General features: G+C 44.1%; 1 protein-coding gene across 1 annotated transcript in view; it reads right to left on the reverse strand.

The window, feature by feature from the left end:
• The window catches only part of CARMIL1 (capping protein regulator and myosin 1 linker 1), a 336,439-nt gene that overhangs the window by 128,081 nt on the left and 186,544 nt on the right, over positions 1–21,814 (reverse strand). The window lies entirely within an intron of this gene.

Below are 21,814 nucleotides of genomic sequence, written 5' to 3' on the forward strand. Positions count from 1 at the left end.
CTGACCCACTTAAATGAGCAAAATTTCTGAAGCTCATTTTAGCTCCATTTCTACTCTAACAAGTCCATGCTGGCATTGTCCATACCCACTGATCTGATGTGGTCAAAATAGGTCACAACATAGAATGGAAGGTTCAATATCTTTTTTTTTTTGCAGCCTGTTAACCTGCTGCCATATCTTCTGCTGGCCCAGAGAATTCTGAAGACATATGTTACATGTGTACAGCTGAAGCTAAGGAAGTTTGAAGGGAAGGATAAGTCAGATTAGGGTGCTGGGGTAGGGATGGAGGAACCATGGTACTATTTTCCAAATGATTTTTCCTGTGAAGCTGGTTTTTTGTTCTCTGGTGGAAATAAGCAGGTACCAATACTGTAATGGAGCCACTATGTTTTCTGTCCACGTAGAAAGCAACAATTTGCAGTGGGAAGAGGAGTTCTGATTGGGATAAAGGGGATGAGGTTGTCCCCCACCTCCATGGTCCTGATCCAATGTCCCTTAGCTGCTTTTAGGATTGTAGAAAAAAATGTGGGAAAGCCCATCACAGATCTCCCATCATCATAGCCATTTGGACCCAAGAACCAAAAGAGTATTCGATTGTATTTGATTTTCCAGCTTAACAAGTTCTTAACTAACCATTGCAGTGTGCAACCAATTATTATTTGCAATGTTTAACTAACAGGGAAAAATGTGGATGATCATCCTGTTTCTTTCCTCCTTGCGCTAACGATTCAGGCGGCGTTGATTTCTTTCAGATTTTCCTTAAGGTGCTTCTCTTAAAAGTTATGTCATAACCCTATAGATCACTTCTTTCTTGTGCTTAAGGATTATTTCCATGAGCCAAGGCTAAAGAAGATCAAACCCATTGTTCTAGTCAGCACTGTAAGTAAATGAAGAGAAAATATTTTCCCAGAACGGCCTAATTTTATTGCATTCCAGAGTCATGTGTGCAAGGCAGGGTTAACATCTGTTCAGCAGCAGTTAATGCTGGCATGTACATTCCATTTGACTATCTAACTGAGCTCAGGATATAAGTTTGGAATTGTGAATATGCCAGGTAGCAAGAAATCTCAAGGATAATTTGAAACCACTAACCTACAGGCAGTTTTCTCTGCTGCTCTGCAGCAAGGGAGTCAGTTTAGCTTGCTGCTGCTGCATGATATTGTATGGGTTATATAGATTCCAATATTTAGCAGACTGTATTCCTCATTCAATTTGGGATTGAAGTTCTACACAGAAGTAGGCAGACACTACCAGCAATTGATTTTAACACTCTTTATAGCATCCAGGAATATTGTATGTTGTCTGCTTAATAATTCAGACCAGTATAGCCACATTGTGCAGCAGTAAAGCTCTTGGAAATGAAAATGGGACCTACAAACAAATACTGTAAGACATTTCAGCGATTTCCGTCCAGACACTGCTTGCAACTGCCGAATCCAGGCTATGTCTGGGAAATTCTGTACGTATGGCAGCCCTACCAGTGAAAGCCTTTTGGTACGTACTTTCGCTGCATGAAGAATTCATTGAAGAATAACATTTACCGTAACCACAAAATACAGTGACGCCTATATATAACATTATTTCTTGTTCTGAATTTGTTTTTCTCTTTGGCCTTTTATTATTTATTTCAATGCAAACATTCCCATACTGAATAATAATAATAATAATAATAATAATAATAATAATAATAATAATAATACCTCTCCAGGCATATCCTTATACAACAGAAGATCAAACAAATATAATACTAAATATATTGGCGGAGCAATTGTAAGCGATTGTAACTTTAACGCAGTGGCAGAGCTCTGATCTTGCTCAGTCAATGAGGGCGGGAGGTGTTTAACTTTCCCACACACTGTTTCCCAAACGTAAATCACCCCTCAGAGCTGCTGTTAAGGCCCTCCAGTGGGGAAAAAACACTAGTATGAAAGGAATACTGAAGCAGGGAGGTCAGAGCTATGAGCTTTTGAGTAAGAAAAGCATACTGGACTATGGGTTGTGATCCAGCAGGGCCCATTCTTAAATTCTTGTGATCTGCTATTATAGTTTATGTTATTGATAGATACAATCATATTGTTATAATCATTATTGTACTACTACTACAGACTTCTGAAAAATAACTTATATCCACCCAGTATTCATGCTCAGACCACCCTGTGACAGTGGGCATTGGGTGGGTTTAATATATAAAATAACTTTTACTGATGCTCGTAAAAAAACAATAACTTTATTTTCTTAAATGTGCATCAGAAAAATCCCTCCACCTCTCCTCTCCATCCTCTTTTACCTACACTTCTGATGTGTTCTTTTGTGCAGGCAGAACATGACTGATGGGTATCTGAGGTCACTCCTGACGCTAGATGTCAAGATAACAATGAAGGCTGGAGACTAGCTTGAGCACAGTTGTATTGTGAGGAGTGATAGAAGCTTTTGGGCTCCAGATTTCAGTGGTTACTCAGTTCTGGGAAGTTCTTTGTTCTGCCCACATGGTAATTGGGGGAAATCTGCAGAATGGGGGATGGCAGAATCATTATTGTCAGGCATTGTTGACAGGCTATTAGACAAGGTTATTCTGGTTACTGTAATCTTCCATCACATGTTCAGAAATCCAAGGGAAAACATGCTCATTTTGACGAAAGAAGTACTGTACTTACATAAACAAATAAGTAGCAGCTTCTTTAGAGTCATTCTAATATTGACCTCTATTTCCACTCCAATTCTAAACTTTATCTCACAACATTACTAAAGCACATGCTGTCTTGTGTTTGGTGGTTTGTTTTCTTTTTCTGGATTCTTTCCACGCAGGTTGGTACAGAAGCAGTTGGGTGAAAATGGAATTATTCCTAGAAAGAAATATATATATATATATATATATATATATATATATATATATATATATACCGTATTTCTAGTAGCAAGTCAAGCTTGGCCCTGTAGTGAATAATAATAATAGTAATAATAATACTTTCAAGCTAGTCAACTTGATTTTTTCTTATGATGAGCTCTCAGGCTTTTCCAAATCTGCTTTTTGTTAAGATAAGCTAGAGTGGTTGGTATCCTGTGCCAGGAATGAAAGGCTTGGATGTTGTGCTTACATGTGGTTTTACTATTTGATGCTTTGTTTTTAATGAGATAAATATTGTATTTTATTGGTTTCAATGGTATAGTTAATAATGTTTTATTTTATTGCTTTGACTTTTTCTTATAAGCTGCTTTGGGATGATTTTTGATTCTGAAATGTGACATGCTTAAAATCAATCAATATAGAAAAGAATCATATTACTACCATTATTATATGGTGAAGCATAAAGGGGAGTGGGGGACGAAGTCAGGTAAGGTTGGAAATGCTAGAGTGATGTGACTGGCTGTCCTGCCCTAAATATACTTCCAGCCACCACTGGGAACCGACTGAGGAGCAGGTCTGGTTGAAGAATGTCGGCATAACTACAGTATGACTCAACAGAGCACTTCATTTGCATGAACTGATATAATCTGCTATTGCAGCCTGCCACAGAGTCAGGACTGGGCCATGGGTAACAGTCAGGAGAATGTCAGAAGCCAGGAGCCTAGGGCTGGCAGGGACCAAGATCACAGGTCGAACCAGGAGGCAGGAATGTGCAACAAGTCAGGAGTCAGGTCTAAAACCCCACAAAGCCAGGAATTTGGAAGCTAAGATTGATGCCTTAACAGACATGCCCAATACCACACCCAAGGAATACAGAGAGATAAATCACAAACTAAACAACTCTGTATGTGGTATACAAAAATTCATTAACAATAATGTACGACATTTTGACACCTTCTAATACATGAAATGTAAGGGACGCGAGTGGCGCTGTGGGTAAAACCTCAGCGCCTAGGGCTTGCCGATTGCATGGTCGGCGGTTCAAATCCCTGCGGCGGTGTGAGCTCCCGTCTTTCGGTCCCAGCTCCTGCCCACCTAGCAGTTCGAAAGCACTCTTAAGTGCAAGTAGATAAATAGGTACTGCTTTATAGCGGGAAGGTAAACGGCGTTTCCGTGTGCTGCGCTGGTGTTGGCTCACCAGAGCAGCTTCATCACACTGGCCACGTGACCCGGAAGTGTCTCTGGACAGCGCCGGTCCCCGGCCTCTTAAGTAAGATGGGCGCACAACCCTAGATTCAGACACGACTGGCCCGTACGGGCAGGGGTACCTTTACTTTTACCTTAATAAATGAAATCTTATATAATACAGTGGTACAGTGGTTACATACGCTTCAGGTTGCATACGCTTCAGGTTACAGACTCCGCTAACCCAGAAATAGTACCTCGGGTTAAGAACTTTGCTTCAGGATGAGAACAGAAATCATGCTCCGGCGGCGCAGCGGCAGCGGGAAGCCCCATTAGCTAAAGTGGTGCTTCAGGTTAAGAACAGTTTCAGGTTAAGAACGGACCTCCGGAATAAATTAAGTACTTAACCTGAGGTACCACTGTATAGGCTTAAAGACAATGCCAATAAAATAATAACACACATTTTAGTATCTGAAAGACAAAATGTCTAAATATTCCTGAAATAAGTCCATGAGAACAACTCTGTATGTGTATACTTGTGCGATCCCGATTCCAGTTTCTGTTTCATGAATCTTCTTCTGGTTGGCCTGAAAAGGAACTATACAATTCAGTGCTCTCTCTCTTAAAAAGAGCAAATTGCCTTTCTAAGGTTGGAGTTGACCTATTTGGTGGAACATTGAATTGAGTTCTGTTGGGATTCAGCTAGAACAAGCATACACATGGAGAGTTGTTCTCATGGACTTATTTCAGAAATATTAGGACTGTTTGGCTTTGAGATACTGAGTCGTGCATGTTGTCGTTATTTTGCCATTGTATATCTTATTTAAGATTTGCTGTATTAACAGACATGCCCTGCAACCAGCAATTATGTTGGTGCAATGTCACAAATCGTGCTTGCGTACAACTTACCCTTCATGCGTCCAAGCTTTTTTTGCCTGATCCTTGAGGCCCAAATCCAGAGAGGGAGGACTAAGTGCTTGGTACCAAAGATGCTACACATTCTGGTCCTGCATTGCCTTTTGAAGCCTTACTGTAATGTTAGAGGAATCCTCCCGTGAGTTGACTTATGTCTTTTTAGTATTACACACCCCAGCTTGGTAGTTGAAGCATAGCAGTGCCTCTAAGCACTATAACAGGCTGCCATTGCTGCCTGCTATCTTCAACATGCAGTTGGGAAGAGAGGAAAGTTTTGTATATTTGGCTGCAGCAAGGTATTTGCCCCTAGGTCAGACAGTAGTGATGTATGGAAGTGAGAGCTGGACCATAAAGAAGGCTGATTGCCGAAGAATTGATGCTTTTGAATTATGGTGCTGGAGGAGGCTCTTGAGAGTCCCATGGACTGCAAGAAGATCAAACCTATCCATTCTTAAGGAAATCAGCCCTGAGTGCTCACTGGAAGGACAGATCCTGAAGCTGAGACTCCAATACTTTGGCCACCTCATGAGAAGAGAAGACTCCTTGGAAAAGACCCTGATGTTGGGAAAGATGGAGGGCACAAGGAGAAGGGGACGACAGAGGACGAGATGGTTGAACAGTGTTCTCGAAGCTACCAGCATGAGTTTGACCAAACTGTGGGAGGCAGTGGAAGACAGGAGTGCCTGGCATGCTCTGGTCCATGGGGTCACGAAGAGTCGGACACAACTAAACGACTAAACAACAACAACAACAACAGATTGTTTCGGGACCTTGGGTTGTTCCATTTAGAAGCATTTACATTTAAAGATACATTTCCAGCTGGAAGTATCCGTTTTGCAATATACACAAGGATTAAGGACAAACAAATCAGCCCCAGTTCCAGCAGACTGCATAACGTAAGCATTTCTTTAAGAATACAGTTTCTTTTTTCAGGATCATATGGGAAAGATATCAGGGGTTTTTTTGTGGGGTTGTTGTTTTTTAAAGAACGTCTAATGGTTCCTGTATAATTTCCCAAAGATTTCCTGTCCAAATTCCTCCTTTTCCAGAGCTGCCTTTATTTGAAAGCAACGTCTCCATTGTGCATGAACTCTTTCACCTCTGACTTCAGTACAATACAGAAACTCTAGAAATCAATGTCTTCCTGCCATTCAAACGCTCGGTTTATTAACTCCTGGCATGCTGTGCATGAAGGTACTCTTAGGATCTGGAGATAATGTAGCTCTCTTTATTATCTACTGTAAGTCCAATCTTTTAAAAGTACTTATTACTTCCTAGAGGAACACTGAATTTTAGAACAGTAAAAGCAGCTGTTACATGTGAAACATTCCACATGTAGGCTGTATTCTGTGTTTTTTTATCTAATTCATTATTCAGTTGGAAATAAACCTGGAGTCCCATAGAATTATCTGGAAACATCAGATACTGCAGTATTATTATAGATGACTTGCTAAGCAGCTGGATCACACCAGCCCTGTTGACCATTTAAGGTAGCTAGACCAGGACCCAGGTTGGGACCCACAATGCTTTGCAGTCATTGTACTGACAGGTTCCAGGGTTCTGGCCAACGAGAAGAAATGTATTGGGATGACTGCCAAGCACCTGACATTTAAGATATTTCATTTAAAATTAAAGCTTATTTTATTAATGTATCTGCACTTTAAATGCATTTTAATTTAGGCTGCTGCTTCTCCTGATGGTAAGATCAAGCATAGCCACATGAGTCTATTCAGAATGCAATGATGATGACCAGTGTTTTCCCCCAAGAAAAATAGGTGCCAGAACTCACCATGAAGTTGTTACAGTAAGTCACTGGGCAGCCCTGAACAGATGCCGGTTTGACAACAGCCGTGTTCCCCTTTCAAATGTGCCTTAATGTTATAGAAACAGCACATCTTCTCCACCAGAGCATCCTGTAATAACTGACACAAGAAGTTGCAGATTAATTACCGGTACCTGCTGTATACCATAAGGAAATACAGTGGTACCTCAGGTTACATACGCTTCAGGTTACATACACTTCAGGTTACAGACTCTGCTAACCCAGAAATAGTACCTCGGGTTAAGAACTTTGCTTCAGGATGAAAACAGAAATCATGCTCTGGCAGCATGGCGGCAGCAGGAGGCCCCATTAGCTAAAGTGGTACCTCAGGTTAAGAACAGTTTCAGGTTAAGAACAGACCTCCAGAACGAATTAAGTTCTTAACCCGAGGTACCACTGTAAATGTATGTTGCAAGGAAGCAAATACTATATACGTTTTCTTTTGCCGTGATTGTAGACAGGTTATGTATATGGGTTAAATGAAATACAATAGATAATCAGATCTAGGTGAGGGGTGGCCAGTGACCTTGCACACACCAGTCCCTTTTGTGGGACCATACAAGCTCTAAGTGTGTCGTTGCTGTGTCACACTAAGGCCCAGCGCATATGCAGCAGTCGCTGCACTGTAGCTAAGTCTGGGCTTCGACCCAGAGCGGGCATGAGCTTACTCCCCAGCACGCAAAAGCTAGTCATAGGCATTTCCCTCACCCCCCCTTCTCTATTCAGGACTCAGCCAAGAAACGGAGAAGGAATAAATAACAACTAGGTGATTGCGAGCCAAGCTGTATGCAGCTGCAACGAAGCTGTTGCAGCTGATAATTGATTTATCAGTCAAACAAAGGGTGCCTGCTGTTAAAAGGCAACAGTTTACATGGCAACTGGGAGAGTTTTGCCTCTTCTCTGCTCCGCCTTCGGGTTCTTGATGAGCACAAGCTCGCCTCCTAGCCAGAATGCAAGTTCAATACATAGTAGCACGCCATTCATCACTCTTGAGACTGTGTATGTAATCTTTCTTTCAAAGCTGAAAAGGAGAGGGAATCTCACATCTGGAAACCTCCTATTTCAGTGCTATCGGGAATTCAGCCAAGAGGGCAGATGGGCTGAAGCTGCCAAGAGGTCTTTGAACACCAGCTATGAGGAAGCAAAATGGATAGCTAGTTAGATCTCCAGGTCACTGCTCTGCATCAAGCCTTAAGTAAACACCAGGGAGCAGTCCAGAAATGCCGACTGTACAATTAACACGGGCCAAAACTAAAATCCCTGAGTGCCCTGTTCTCCTCCTGCAGGAGGCTACTTCGTCCCAGCACATGTTCCTGGTTGTTCCCAGTTTATTGCCTAACTGCAGCACTTTACAAAACAAAAAGATGGATTGAACAGTGGTGTGATATAACATGATTGCAGGGAGATAAATTGGGAGCCAGGTGCTTGGTGACGAAATTGCACAATCATTCCACAAGGAACAATGCCAGAACATACATTTTCTCAGGGCGAGTGCAGCATCTACTACCAACTGAGGTCTGGCATCTACCCTGCTCATTCAAATGATATATTCTGCATAAAGTTGAAAAATAATGGTCTATGGCAGGGCTATTTTTTTGCTAGAAAAAGAGGTGCTGGAGCTCACCACGAGCTTCTCTTTGATAATGGCAATGGTGCCCATCTGAGAGGTGCCGAAACTGAGTTCTGGCAAGTTCTGGCTGAAAATAAAGCCCTGGTCCATAGCCTTTTGAACCATGCGATGTTCCCAGTGCTGCACATAACACCTAGGAACAGGGGCGCCGACTTATAAAAAATATTGGGGGGGCCCATACCGGGGTCCTGCCACTGGTTCGCTCGGGTAGCCGGGAGAACGCAGTTAGAGGTGGCGGTGTTGGGGAGAGACCCTCGCTCAGGGCGCCACGAGACTTGGCAGCCGGCGGCCTATCTGGGGGGTTTTGGAGCGTATTTTGGCGGAGCGATTGGGGAGGAGGGGGCTTGTTGCCGGATTCTTCAGCTGAGCCGGAGATCCGCTGCTGGGGGTCCCTGGGCCGAGTTGTGAGCACGGCCTGCTGAAGGGAGATCCAGCCGATTGCGCGACGGGGACGGCCGGGGCTCTCCGGCTAGGGCGCGCGGCTGGCTGGCTGGCGAGGGAGCAGGTGGGGAGGAGGCGGGGGTCCTCACTCTCTTAGGAAACGCACCCGCACGCCCGATTGCCACGAAGTCCGAAGGGTGCGTGTGTGGAATTAAAAAGCAAAAACGAGATACGGGCAGGGCAGGCAAAGAGTTTTCTGCAAGAGGATGGAGGGCAGGTTGAAGAGAAAATCACTCAGGATGAGACAGTCAAATCAGCCATGATAAAATGGGCTCAGGATATTGGGTATAACATCATGTTTGAGGACTGGGAAAGGTTATGGACCACCGGAATGAAATTCACGGCATGTAATGCCTTGAAGGAAAATATTATGAAAATGATTTATAGGTGGTACATGACCCCAGTCAAGCTTGCAAAAATATATCACCTGTCTGATAATAAATGTTGGAAATGTAAGGAGGCTGAAGGGACATTCTTTCACCTCTGGTGGACTTGTCCAAAAGTGAAGGCCTTCTGGGAAATGATCTATAATGAGTTAAAAAAGGTATTTAAGTATACCTTTCCCAAGAAACCAGAGGCCTTCCTCTTGGGCATTGTTGGCCAGAAAGTGTTAAAGAAGGATAGAACTTTCTTTATGTATGCAACTACAGCAGCAAGAATACTTATCGCAAAATATTGGAAGACACAAGATTTGCCCACACTGGAAGAGTGGCAGACGCAATTGATGGACTACATGGAACTGGCTGAAATGACTGGCAGAATCCGAGATTTGGGAGAAGAAACAACGGAAGAGGACTGGAAAAAATTTAAGGACTATTTACAAAAACAATATAAGTTGTATGAATGTTAAAAATTTACACGATTCGGAAACTATAGCTTCAGCAATTAGATTTGGGAAACAGGAAATTATATTTTAAGTAAGAAAAGGTCAAAATCTAAGGTAATACTATGTTTAATTTAAGATATAAGTAACTGATGAAAAGTATGTTAAATTTAGAGGTATAGTATTTGAAAATTACAAAATAAGGTACGAAACAAGGTAATAATTTGCTGATATCTTTATTATAAAGAATGCAGGGTAAGGGAGATGCGAGGAAGTCCAGTTAGTTATATAAAAAATGTGTTGAATGGTTGGTTTTCTTTTCTTCTTTTTCTTTTTTTCTTTTTCTTGTTCTTTTACTTTTTTCTTCAGTGTATGTTTCTAACTTTGTATTTGAAAACTTAATAAAATATTTATAAAAAAAGAAGAAGAGAAAATCCTTTCGCTTTTCTGGGGCGCAGGGAGGTCTCAGAGCCGGAGGTTGGGGAAGGGACCCCCTTTGCTCTGCCCTCTTCTCCCGTCTTAGATTCGCATGGGGGTCCCCGCCCGAGCTTGCCTGGCCACCGGGCCACACAAGGGCCGCGCTCTACGCGGCGCACCTTGCTAGCCGCGCAGCTGTCCTCCGCGGCTGCGGAGCGGCCCTGCGCCGGTGCCCAGCCCCTCTGGGCGCCCGCTGCGCTGCCAATGACAAGCGGGCGACGTCGCGGGCGGGGAAGGCGTCGCTTTCTTTCCCGATCCTGCATCCTCCCAGTCTTCCAGCCCTTTTTTGGGTTGGAAGCTCGTCTCATTCGCCCTTCTTTCTTCACCCTGCGCGCAATTTTCCTCCCTCGTCTCCCTCCCCATTTCTCCTTCCTTCCTTCCTTCCTTCCTTCCTTCCTGACTGACTGACGGGCTCGGGCTCCGGGTCGGGCTCAGGCTCCGGGTCGGGCTCAGGCTCGGGCTTCGGGTAGGGCTCAGGCTCAGGCTCGGGCTCGGGCAGCCACAGCGTCGGCGGTGTTGGCGATCGGCGGCGCGGGGGGATGGCCCTCCCGGGGGAGCCGGCGCTGCTCAATGGGGTTGCCAAGGAGACAGGCCGGCCGCCCCCCTTCCCCGGCCCGGTGCCCGTTATTGAGCTGGTGCGCGCCGGGCGCCCGATAAAAGCCGCGGACACGCCCACCGCCGCCCGAGATTATTGGGGGGGCTGAGCCCCCCCAAACGAATTTTTGAGGGGGCTCGGGCCCCCTCAAGCCCCATGGAGTCGGCGCCTATGCCTAGGAAACCTCCATGGGGGGGAAAAACATTTTCAAAAATTATCTTCAGCTTTGTAAATCAGGATCCAAAAAAAGAAGGAAGGCTAATTCATTAAATGTTTGATTTACTGGTGAACCTGCTTTGGAGAGGGTCAGTGAAAGCACAAGTTGTTCACTGTGATTACGGGAATGAAGAAGCTGCTTCAGAGGAAGAGAGGATTGCCCCACAGCGAGTATCAACCTGTTTTAGAATTTCACATCTTCACCTCCCCTCCCCTCTCTGTTCACCCAAGACTAACCTGTTTGCTTACTTTTCACAGGCAGCAGCCTATCTGTTCAGCAACAACTGGGGAGGAAAATAAAGTCTGTCTGCCACCTACAGACAAGCTGGGTATTTCGAACAGTTTCCGGCATAGCTGGTTCTTAAGACGCCGCCTCCCTGAAAAGGTAGTGGCCAAATTTATCTAGTTACGAGAACAAGCGGCTGCAAATGTAAAGGAATGTTTAGATCTCAACCAAATATTGGGAGGAAGGTTTCTGAACTACAACTACCATCAGCTCCAGCCAGCACATGGCCAGTAGCCTGGGATTATGGGAGTTGACATTCAGTAGCTTTGGAGGTCCAGAGGTTCCCCATACCTTAAGAAGAGGCAGGATGGCCACCTGCCAGGGATACTGCAGTTCAGTGGTTCACAATTGGCAGTCTGTGGACCTCAGGAGGGTCCGCGTAACCCACCCGGGGGGGTCCATGGCACATACCCGTCAACTGTCCGGGACATCCTGTTTTGGGGGGTCGTGCTATCACATGAGAGCCTGGTACTTGAAAACACACAAGGTTGCAGCACCCAAAAATGGGGCACCATACTCTCAGGTGGGTCTCATGTGACTCATTGCGGGAGTGCGGCTTGGGAGCCAAATGTCCTGGTTTTGCCTTGAGACATGTTGGAGGGTATGGTGGCACCATTCACATAACAAAAATGACTGCAGAGATATCAACGTTTTAAAAAGTAGGAGGTCCATGGCTTGGCTTTTGAAAAACAGAACATCCGCAGAACTTAGCTAATTGGTAACCATTGCTGTACAGTGGTACCTCGGGTTAAGTACTTAATTCATTCCAGAGGTCTGTTCTTAACCTGAAACTGTTCTTAACTTGAAGCACCACTTTAGGTAATGGGGCGTCCCGTTGCCGCCACGCTGCTGCTGCGCGATTTCTGTTCTCATCCTGAAGCAAAGTTCTTAACCTGAAGCACTATTTCTGGGTTAGCGGAGTCTGTAACCTGAAGCGTATGTAACCTGAAGTGTATGTAACCCAAGCAGGAGGCCCCATTAGCTAAAGTGGTGCTTCAGGTTAAGAACAGTTTCAGGTTAAGAACGGACCTTCGGAACGAATTAAGTATTTAACCCAAGGTACCACTGTATGCACTATTCAGTCTCTTCTCATACACATACAAACATAAAGCAGCAAGTGTGTGCTTCTGAGAAAAAGGCTACTGCCCATCAACCCCCTTTACTCCAGACCCTGTATGAATAAATCACAATGAAATAGTGACACACAGCAAGCATTCTAAACCTAAAGCATTCACAACAAATGACCATCTAGCCTTTTCTTGATTATCTCCAAGGAATGTTTCACAGCCTCCTGGTCCTTATCGTGTGGCCAAACTGCTCTTTCTAATTCAAGCAGGGAATAAGTGCTAACATGAAAAATACTTAACCCCAGCTGGAGTTCATAGGTTGCACAACCTGTAGGCATCAAAGGATATTTGTGTGGGAAATCACATTGCAAATTCTGATTCTCCCTCTATCCCGTAGGTGGCATAGTTCGACTGTCTGTGTTCTGCAAAAGCCAGATTGGAAAAATGGCAAGAAGAGATGAGGAGAACGGAATAAACAGGATGTAACTGAACTTCTTTTTCACTCAGGAATGCGAGCTTCATCCTCAAATCTCATACGGCAGAACGTTAACTGGTGGGAATGATAACAGCTTTCAGATGGGCTCCACTGAATGCCAGCAATGGCATCCAATCAATTGCAGCCTGTCCCAAAGGTAGAAGGAAAACAAGCACACAATCCCATACAATGCAGCCTTTCTGGCCTTCATAGGGGAAAAGAAAATAAGTACTCTGGGAAATGAAACATGAAATGCAACACAGATGGAGATTCTGAATAGAGGAAAATAAAAAGATTCTCCTGGAAGAAACTAGCAGAAACGGAATGATGTTATAACTGCCTATTAGCATCTCATGGCAGGTGTAGTGAAGTGGTGTCCTCCCGGTGTTGTTGGACAGCAACCCCCATCATCTCTGACCCTTGGCCATGCTGGATGGGGATCATGGGAGATGGGGGTCCAAGAATATCTGAAAATCATGCCTCCCCAAGTTTTATGGTATCACAGGTATGACTGTATCTGACAATCAGTTTTCACCTTCCCCACCCCAGGTGTTTCCCTGGACTGGACAAAAAGACAGAAGGACCTGTCCCTGTAGATTCTGGATTCTATTCTCATTACCCTCTTAAACCCATGGCAGATGCAGTTTTGGATTAATATATGCTGACTTGGCAGCCACATGGCCATGAGCTGAGCAGGTTGTGTGACACATGCTCTGAAGTCAGTTCAGATCAGCTTTTGGCAGTCGATTGCAGCTGCACCTTTCAAGTGGCTGCTTCTGAGTTGCAAATAAACCATTGTTAGAGGCAGCACCTAATATTCTGAAGACAGGGAGCATAAAAAGAGGCTACTTTCGATTGCCTCATAAATCCTCTGACTAGCAGTATTCAGAAAGCATCTTCCCCAGTGCCCAAATACATTTTATGGGATCCGCAATTGTGACAGCAATATCTTCCACCTATAAATCTGATTTTATTGTTGTGAATGGCTGAAAACCAGCAAGCAAATCCTGTGAAATAAATAAACCTGTGATGAGTTCAGAACATGTTGCTGGCAGATATGCCATTGGCTCAACCCAGGGTAGTGTGGCTGAATGTTCTCAGGGAGGAACAAAAACTACAGTTGCCACATGCTCATGAGAAATGTGGGAATAGTCCATTTCAGTTCTCCAATCAGCTCTAAAGATGGCTTTAGCTTTAAATTTCACATAACAAACTAAATAATTATAATGGCTTGATCCACTATTAAAAACTACGTACCAGTAGTTGTTACAACTATTAATGCCTGGCCCTTGAGGTTAGCAAAACCCACACATCTAACTTAATACACATATGCAATTTAGATGTATGCCATTTTTCAACTGTTTGTTGGCTTGGAGGGAGCAGCTACCTAGTCCATCACCTGTTACGTGGCAAATCCCCAGCTAATTTAAAACTAGCCATGCAAAATTCCTGCTGCTCTGAATTTGCTGTGAATAGGCTTGTCTCCATGGCTTTGCCTCAAAGCAAGGCTGATAAGAGTTTGGAATTTGCCCCAAAGAAGGCTAAAATAATATTTCTTAGTGGACTAGGATGACTGGTATAACTCTCGTTTTATAGGAGCTGTTAGAAGTTACAGTAGATCCTTGATACAAGCATGTTTTGAATGGGAAAGCCATCAGAGTTTGGAGAAGATGACACTGACCCTCCTCTTCCCCACCCCACACCCTGCAGGTAAGAGAAAGGGCTTGGCGCAAATCATGTATGTATGAAGGGCGGGAGCAGTTTGGGGAAACAAAGAGCCTCAAGCAGGGATCTGAAAGTTAGATGAATCCTGTGCAGGGTGAAAAGATTTTGGGAGGACTGTACACGCTGGTTGGCTCTGCTTAAGCTCTACCTGTCTGTAAACAAAGCAGCTATGAATAAACCATAAATATCCTCTTTCAAAGGTAGCCAAACCAATTCCAGGTAGCGAGGCATCTGATCAAGACCTGTATTTTAAAATGAGCTTAAAAAATATATTTGTAAATGTTTGTATCTTTCATGCCAGGCAGAAACCAGCTGGCTAAGTACTTTGGCAGATGTTTATCTTCCTAAACAGGGCCCCTCTGATTTATAGCATTAGCAGGAGACACGTTTCTCAATGTTGTAAAAGGAAATAACAGGCTGGGAGCAAAGGTTACAGTGACCCTACATATTACAGAATACAATCAAGCTGCAAAAACCACTAATTAAGAGTTGGTAAATAGTAAGTTTTATTGTTTAACAGAAGACTCGAGCCATATTTTCATAAGGTTAAAGGGCAAGAGCTAATAGGAACAGCAGCTGGCTGGGGAAAGAGGGGTTGTAAATTGAAGAGGTTGGTTTTGAAGCTGTTTCCTTTTTACTTTGAAAATGCCTTTTCTTCTAAAAAGCTATATATGTTAATGTATGAAATATATTGGCTTAAATGTAATTATGCAAAGGATTTAGAGAGTAAGAAATGTTAGATTCTTATGTTAGATTCTTATTTCATTGATGGTGTGTGAGAAGGTGAACCCAAGATCTCTGTTAACATGAGCCATCTGTTTTAGCCATCCATTTTGGAGTGAATAGGGCAATAGGGCAATAGGGCAAAGATGATCTGATAATTAAGGTGCCTTGTCGAGGCAAATGTAAGATATATGGCTACTTGTCTGCCATTTATGGATAGAAGGAAATATAGCTCTTTGTCTCCCATAAAAGGTAATAGGAAATGGGTGTATCTTTTGTGATTGGTTCTAGCAAACAGCCAATAGGAATTTCAACCAGGCTGATTGGACAGAGGCAGCCAAAGGAGGAGCAAGGGGTCTGGGCTGAGGAAATATAAGTGCTGGCCATCAGGGCTGGAGGGGGCAGAGCTTTGGTAACCATATACCACTGTGTCTCTCATTTATTTGTCTGACAAATAAATTATTATTTTATTTTCTCTATTGCTGCGTTGAATATTTCACTCCAGCTAAGCGTTAACCACAAGCAGGGTGCTACAGTAGCCTCTAGGATCTCTCACTACTTGGGAGAGTGGGAAGCAAGTCATACTTCCCACTATAGATTTGGATTCAGGCCTATTCATATATTAAGCAGCACACCCAAACGACTGTTATTACTTATTCATTTGCATAGCACTTAATTGCCAAATTGGCTTCCAAGCAGTTTACAGGCATAACACCAATTACTAAAAAATTATAAGCACACGTAATTAAAATATGCAATAAAGCAACTCAATCAAAACATGAAAACAAGCACCCACATCCAAAGCACATCCAAGAAGTGCAATAAACAAATCCCATTAAAACAGCAGAAGTTAAAAAAGTCAAAACACCGTTTTTAACTGTTCAGGTCATGCAGACAAATGCTAGGGAGCTATGGGACCATTAACGCTCCCCAAGCTGCATCCTTTAGCAGATATCCCCAACCATTTGGAGATTGTATCTTGCTGTCAAACTTTCACCAGTATGAATCTGACCTTAAAAGGCCTCTTGGACACACATGAAGAGTAGCCATGCCATTAAATGTGATCTTATAATCTCATTGCTAAAGGAATGAAGCTACCAACATGAGTTTGACCAAACTGTGGGAGGCAGTGGAAGACAGGAGTGCCTGGCGTGCTCTGGTCCATGGAGTCACGAAGAGTCGGACACGACTAAATGACTAAACAACAAAGGAATGAATGCATGTTGGAAAAAACAGTATTAGCTTCCATAAAAGTCATTCTACTCTTAGCTAGAAAATGCTGCAGCCTTGCAAGTGATAGTCTGATCCTCCCCATTAATAAGAAATCCAATTTCCTTAGCTCTGGCTAGAATTGTATTTTAGCAATATAGCCTGCCAACATTTCCCACTGATAGCCTCATAATGTGAACATTTTTAGCATATTTTGATTGCACAGTTTAACAATATTTTGATTGGGATTTACAGGTCGACAGTATTATGGAGCGAAAAGTGTTTTCCTGACTTGTCACACGTCTTTTTGTGGACTTTGGCACTTGGGATACTTCATAATAAAACAGGGCATTGTGGAGGCCCAAATTTGCAGTTGGCAGTGTTAAAGCTACCTTTGTAATCTAAACTCCAACCCATCTGGATATCTGCAGCAACGGTCCCCAAAGCTAATAAAACAAACAGCAGTTATGCAGGAAATGATATCAGTAACAGCCCGAGGAGGCCATACCTCATGCCGGGTTGCTGGAAGTTCATCAGGGATTCTGATGGTCTTTGTACAATAACAAAGGCTTGCTGCCTTTTGTTTTAGTAATACATGAAAAAGTAGTGCCCTCGGTGACATGGTTGATCTATGCCAGCAAGAAAACAAGGAGTGGAGAACGGATTGGAAATATTGCAGAACAACAGAGGGCAGGGAAAGATCTAGTCAGCTTTGATGTGGAGCAGATGTACCTCAGCATTCCACAGGAAGAGAGTGTCTGAGGCCCCTCGGAAAACAACCAGGAAGCAACAGACACATCCACAAACATTTTAAATAAGCTTGAACACAGGAGCTTTCAATTCAAAGCTTTCCATTTGAAAAACAAAACTTGAAAAGATTTTTTTAAAAGCGTCAACGCCAACTCAAGATGGAGATGTATAGTACATTTAACATTAAAGGGGAAATTGCAGTATTGTATGTGTGTGAAAGCATTGCAAGAATCAGAAGAGTCTATGTGGTACTTCTTATGGTTTTCCCCACTCCAGTAATTAATCAAGGGGATGTGGGTGGCGTTGTGGTCTAAACCACCGAGTCTCTTGGGCTTGCTGATCAGAAGGTTGGCAGTTCGAATCCCTGCAATGGAGTGAGCTCCCATTGCTCTGTCCCAGCTCCTGCCAACCTAGTATTTGAAAGCATGCCAGTGCAAGTAGATAAATAGGTACCACTGCGGTGGGAAGGTAAACAGTGTTTCCGTGCACTCTGGCTTCTGTCACGGTCCTCTGTGCGCCAGTAGGGGTTTAGTCATGCTGGCCACATGACCCGGGAAACTGTCTGTGGACAAACGCCGGCTCCCTTGGCCTGAAAGCGAGATGAGCGCCGCAACCCCATAGTCGCCTTTGACTGGACTTAACCGTCCAGGGTCCTTTACCTTAATTAATCAAGACAGAACAGTTTTAGCACAGAGCAGAAGAAACTCATGTGGATAGTTCCTTCCCTTAACCCAGGAATGAGGAAACCTGTGGTCCTCCAGATATTTTTTTGGAAGGGTGGGGGGACTACATCATCCCTCACCATTAGCCATGCTGGTGGGGGTTGCTGGAAGCTGGAGTTCAACAACACCTGAAGGGCCAAGAGCTGCTCACCCCTGCCTTAATCTGATGTGGTGGTACATTCTTTGCTCCTTTAAACACATGCTAAGTTCACTCCCTTGGAAGGTTGTGGACTTGGAGGTTTTTAAGCACAGGTTGGATGGTCATCTGCCATGGAGATTTCTGCTTTGCAGGGGGTTGGGCTAGATGATCCTCCAACTTTATAATTCTATGATTCTATGTATAAGATTCACTGCTGAACAACTTTTCCAGTGATAGGCAAAAAAAGAAAAGAAAAATAAGTTCTATTCTATTTCAGGCACGTGATTGTTTTCATAGCAACGAATTATTTGTGCTCTTAAATTCTCCATTAAATTGAATTTGAAATACACAAAACAGCCATGGCCCAGTGAAACCGTAATTGTCTCCAGCCTCTTACAAATATTTGCAGAAACAACCACTCAAATCCCCTGGAAGCCTCATTAAAGTAGGACACTATCATCTTCTAGGTGAGATTATCAGTGCAGTAGAAAAGCTTTCAAGATGGGATTTTTTTTTTAAGATTACTTTGGGTGCCTATCTGACTCTGTATTTTGATCAATAGGGTCACTGCTTTGGTCTTCTCCACCAGAAGCAGGTGAGGCGGTAAAGATTGACATGGCAATTACAGAGGAATGCAGCCATGGCAACTGGAGTTGTCTGCAAATTTCTGAAGTTTCAGTTGAACACAAGAAAAGATACAAAGAAGCGGATTATCGAACCATTTGCACAGAAGGCAGTGGGCTTCCACTCATCTGTTAAGAGTAGCGTACCGTGATACCTCGGGTTACAAACTTAATTCATTCCGGAGGTCCGTTCTTAACCCAAAACCGTTCTTAACCTGAGGTGCGTTTTCGCTAATGGGGCCTTCTGCTGCCAGCACGCAATTTCCATTCTCATCCTGAGGCAAAGTTTGCAACCCGAGGTAATTACTTCTGGGTTAGCGGAGTTTGTAACCCAAAGTGTTTGTAACCTGAAGCGTTTGTAACCTGAGGTACCACTGTACACTGGCTCATACTGACCCCCTCATTACATGTTGTAAGGCACCTGGCAAAAACATTCCTCTTCTCCCAGGTCTTTGGCTAATGAAGCAATCTATGGCCTTTTACACCATGGTATTGTTTTTGCTTGTTACTATGTTATGTATTTTTGTGTTTTTATATTGTAAACTGCCCTGGGATCCTCAGATGAGGGGTGATATAGAAATAATAATAATAATAATCTGAAAATAAGGCCGCAATCCTATACCCATTCCCTGGGAGCAATTCAGTGGGACTTGCTTCTGAGTAGACATGAATGAGATTGGAGTGATGGGCAGGGTGCTGGCAGCCATCTTGGCTCTGCTGGTGCATTTGCACTGTGCAGCCTCCCCGCTGCCTCATGCTGCCCTCTCTCAATAAGCAGCTGCTACTCACCTGCAAAGAAGTTAGGCAAGTGCCTCTACCCCACCATGTAGTCTGCTACTAGGTAACACCATCTTGTATATTCTTAGTACCATTACTAGACATTCCCCCTTTCCTGTAACCAGAGGCAGAGTTTGACGAAGGGTGAAAGAGGTGCAGGAGGAGATAACATGGGGGGGGCAGTCATTCTTGACTGTGTCCTCCCACCCTTCAGAGGTGCAGCACACACATTACTCAGAGTGTGCTTAATGAAAGGAAGCAGTGGGCGGCAGAGGCGTCTTTCCCATTGGTGTTAGTGGTTCGTTGTGCCAGGGCACTGGCCTCTCAGGGGCGCCCTAGCGAGTGGGGGAGCTGTGTGGCTTTGCTGGCAGCCTCCCCTTTCCCTGCACGCCTGCCAGCTGCACCCTGCCAACTATATGGCTGGCAGGCATGCAGCTTCCTTCCCAAGCCTCTGCAGGAGGAGGCCTCTGCATCTGCTAAAGACGACCCTGCTCCCGGTTGTTGTCCTCCTCCTGCTTCCGGCAAAAGGTGGTGTGCAGCCTCCCCAGGTGCCCCAATGCCAGAGAGCATGTCCGCCAGCACGTTTTCCTGCTTGATGCTGCCGCCATGCCGGGGATCTGGGCGGTGGGGGAGGCAGAGGACATTTTCCACTGCCCCCTCCCTTGTTTTGGAGTTCCTGGGGGGGTGCCAAAGGGATCGTTTCAATATGGCGCCGGATATGCTTAAGACAGCTATTCTCCCATCCAATAGCTTTAAATCATCTTGGGAGAACAACATATGGTGGTCCTAGCCCAGACCTGAGGACCTGGAATTTCTTTGTCATAAGACCATGTTTCATTTTCAAGAAACAATGCACTGGGGAACTGACACATAGGAAGCTCCCTCTGACGAGGGAAGCTCCCTTTGATGAAGGGTGAAAGAGGTGCAGGAGGAGATAACATGGGGGGCAGTCATTCTTGACTGTGTCCTCCCACCCTTCAGAGGTGCAGCACACACATTACTCAGAGTGTGCTTAATGAAAGGAAGCAGTGGGCGGCAGAGGCGTCTTTCCCATTGGTGTTAGTGGTTCGTTGCGCCAGGGCACTGGCCTCGCAGGGGCTCCAGCTGCTTGAAATGTAAGGTTCCTCAACGCTGTGGGGGAGCATTCAAATTGCGATACTTCTTGGCTATATGAACAAATAGCCTCATGACGCTTTCAGTGCTTTGCTTTGCTTTGCTGAGAGCAACACAACTAGGATGAAACCCATGTTGGTTTCCTAAAAAGGAGAACTGGATAATTCATCTGTTTTTCACACAGGTTGCTTATAATTATGATTGCTTATAATTATGAGGTTTTCCCACCTCCCACCCCCTGCCATCCTTGGACAACTCTGAGAGAAAACGAGGAAGTGTTACTGCATTACATTTTGGATGATCAGCAGAAGAAGGGATTGAGGAGATTAGCTTGAACAGCAGTCTGCCAGTAAGCCACTTTCCAAGGGAGATGAGACTGGCAGTCCTCCTGGAGGTAAACAACACTGATACTTGCTATTGCCGGTTTTAAAAACTCAGTTGGCTACAACTTAGCTAATGTTATAAGGGATTCACTAGAAGTTTGCACTGGACGGCTTCCACTAATCTGAACATTTGTGGCGAGATAGCAGTAGTCATATCTCCGGAGAAAGATTGGCGAGATACCCAGATCAACTATGCCTATATTACAGAGAGGAACTCTCCATCACTTCTTAGCTAGCTCTGGCCTCTAGAGGGAGTAAAAGCTAACTTCTGGAATGGAAATGATCAGGGTTATCATCAGTCCTTCCCTTCATGAAATTGTGCATTGCATGTGTATGTGCTGGGCCCAAGGATCAAGGATGTAACTGAAAGTGTGAAGGCAAAGTGTATACGTTTCTTACTTTCAGGGGTTTATGGGAGCTTTTCAGGTAGTGGAGAAGAAGGGGGCTTTATTTTTTTTTAAAAAAGCAATTCCTACATTTTCTCCTCCCCCTTGAATTATTTTTAAACTTGAGTAGTGGCTACAAAGGATGAACTGATACACACTTCAGAGTACGCTCCTGGTTCTTCCTTGAAGTTTAAATCACATGACTTCAGATGATTGACAGGTAGGCTCCCTTGTCCACCTGTCAAAGTGGTCTGTGGAAAGTTGGCTGCTTCCAGATCTGATCCTGTAGCTGGATTCAATTCCTTACCCTTCAATTAAAACCTTTGCTGCTGAATTTCGTTTAAGGCACAAACTTTGTGTATGTGTGTATATAAACAGTACTGAAGTGGGTTACTAATTCCGTATTCGCACAAAACTTCAAAACACTGTTATAATCAGTAAATATGTGACGACCTCAGAGGACAACTACAAATATGGAACTGGGTGT

This window comes from Podarcis liolepis, assembly GCF_965112155.1.
Source record: "Podarcis liolepis genome assembly, chromosome: 8".
Classification (NCBI taxonomy): Eukaryota; Metazoa; Chordata; class Lepidosauria; order Squamata; family Lacertidae; genus Podarcis; species Podarcis liolepis.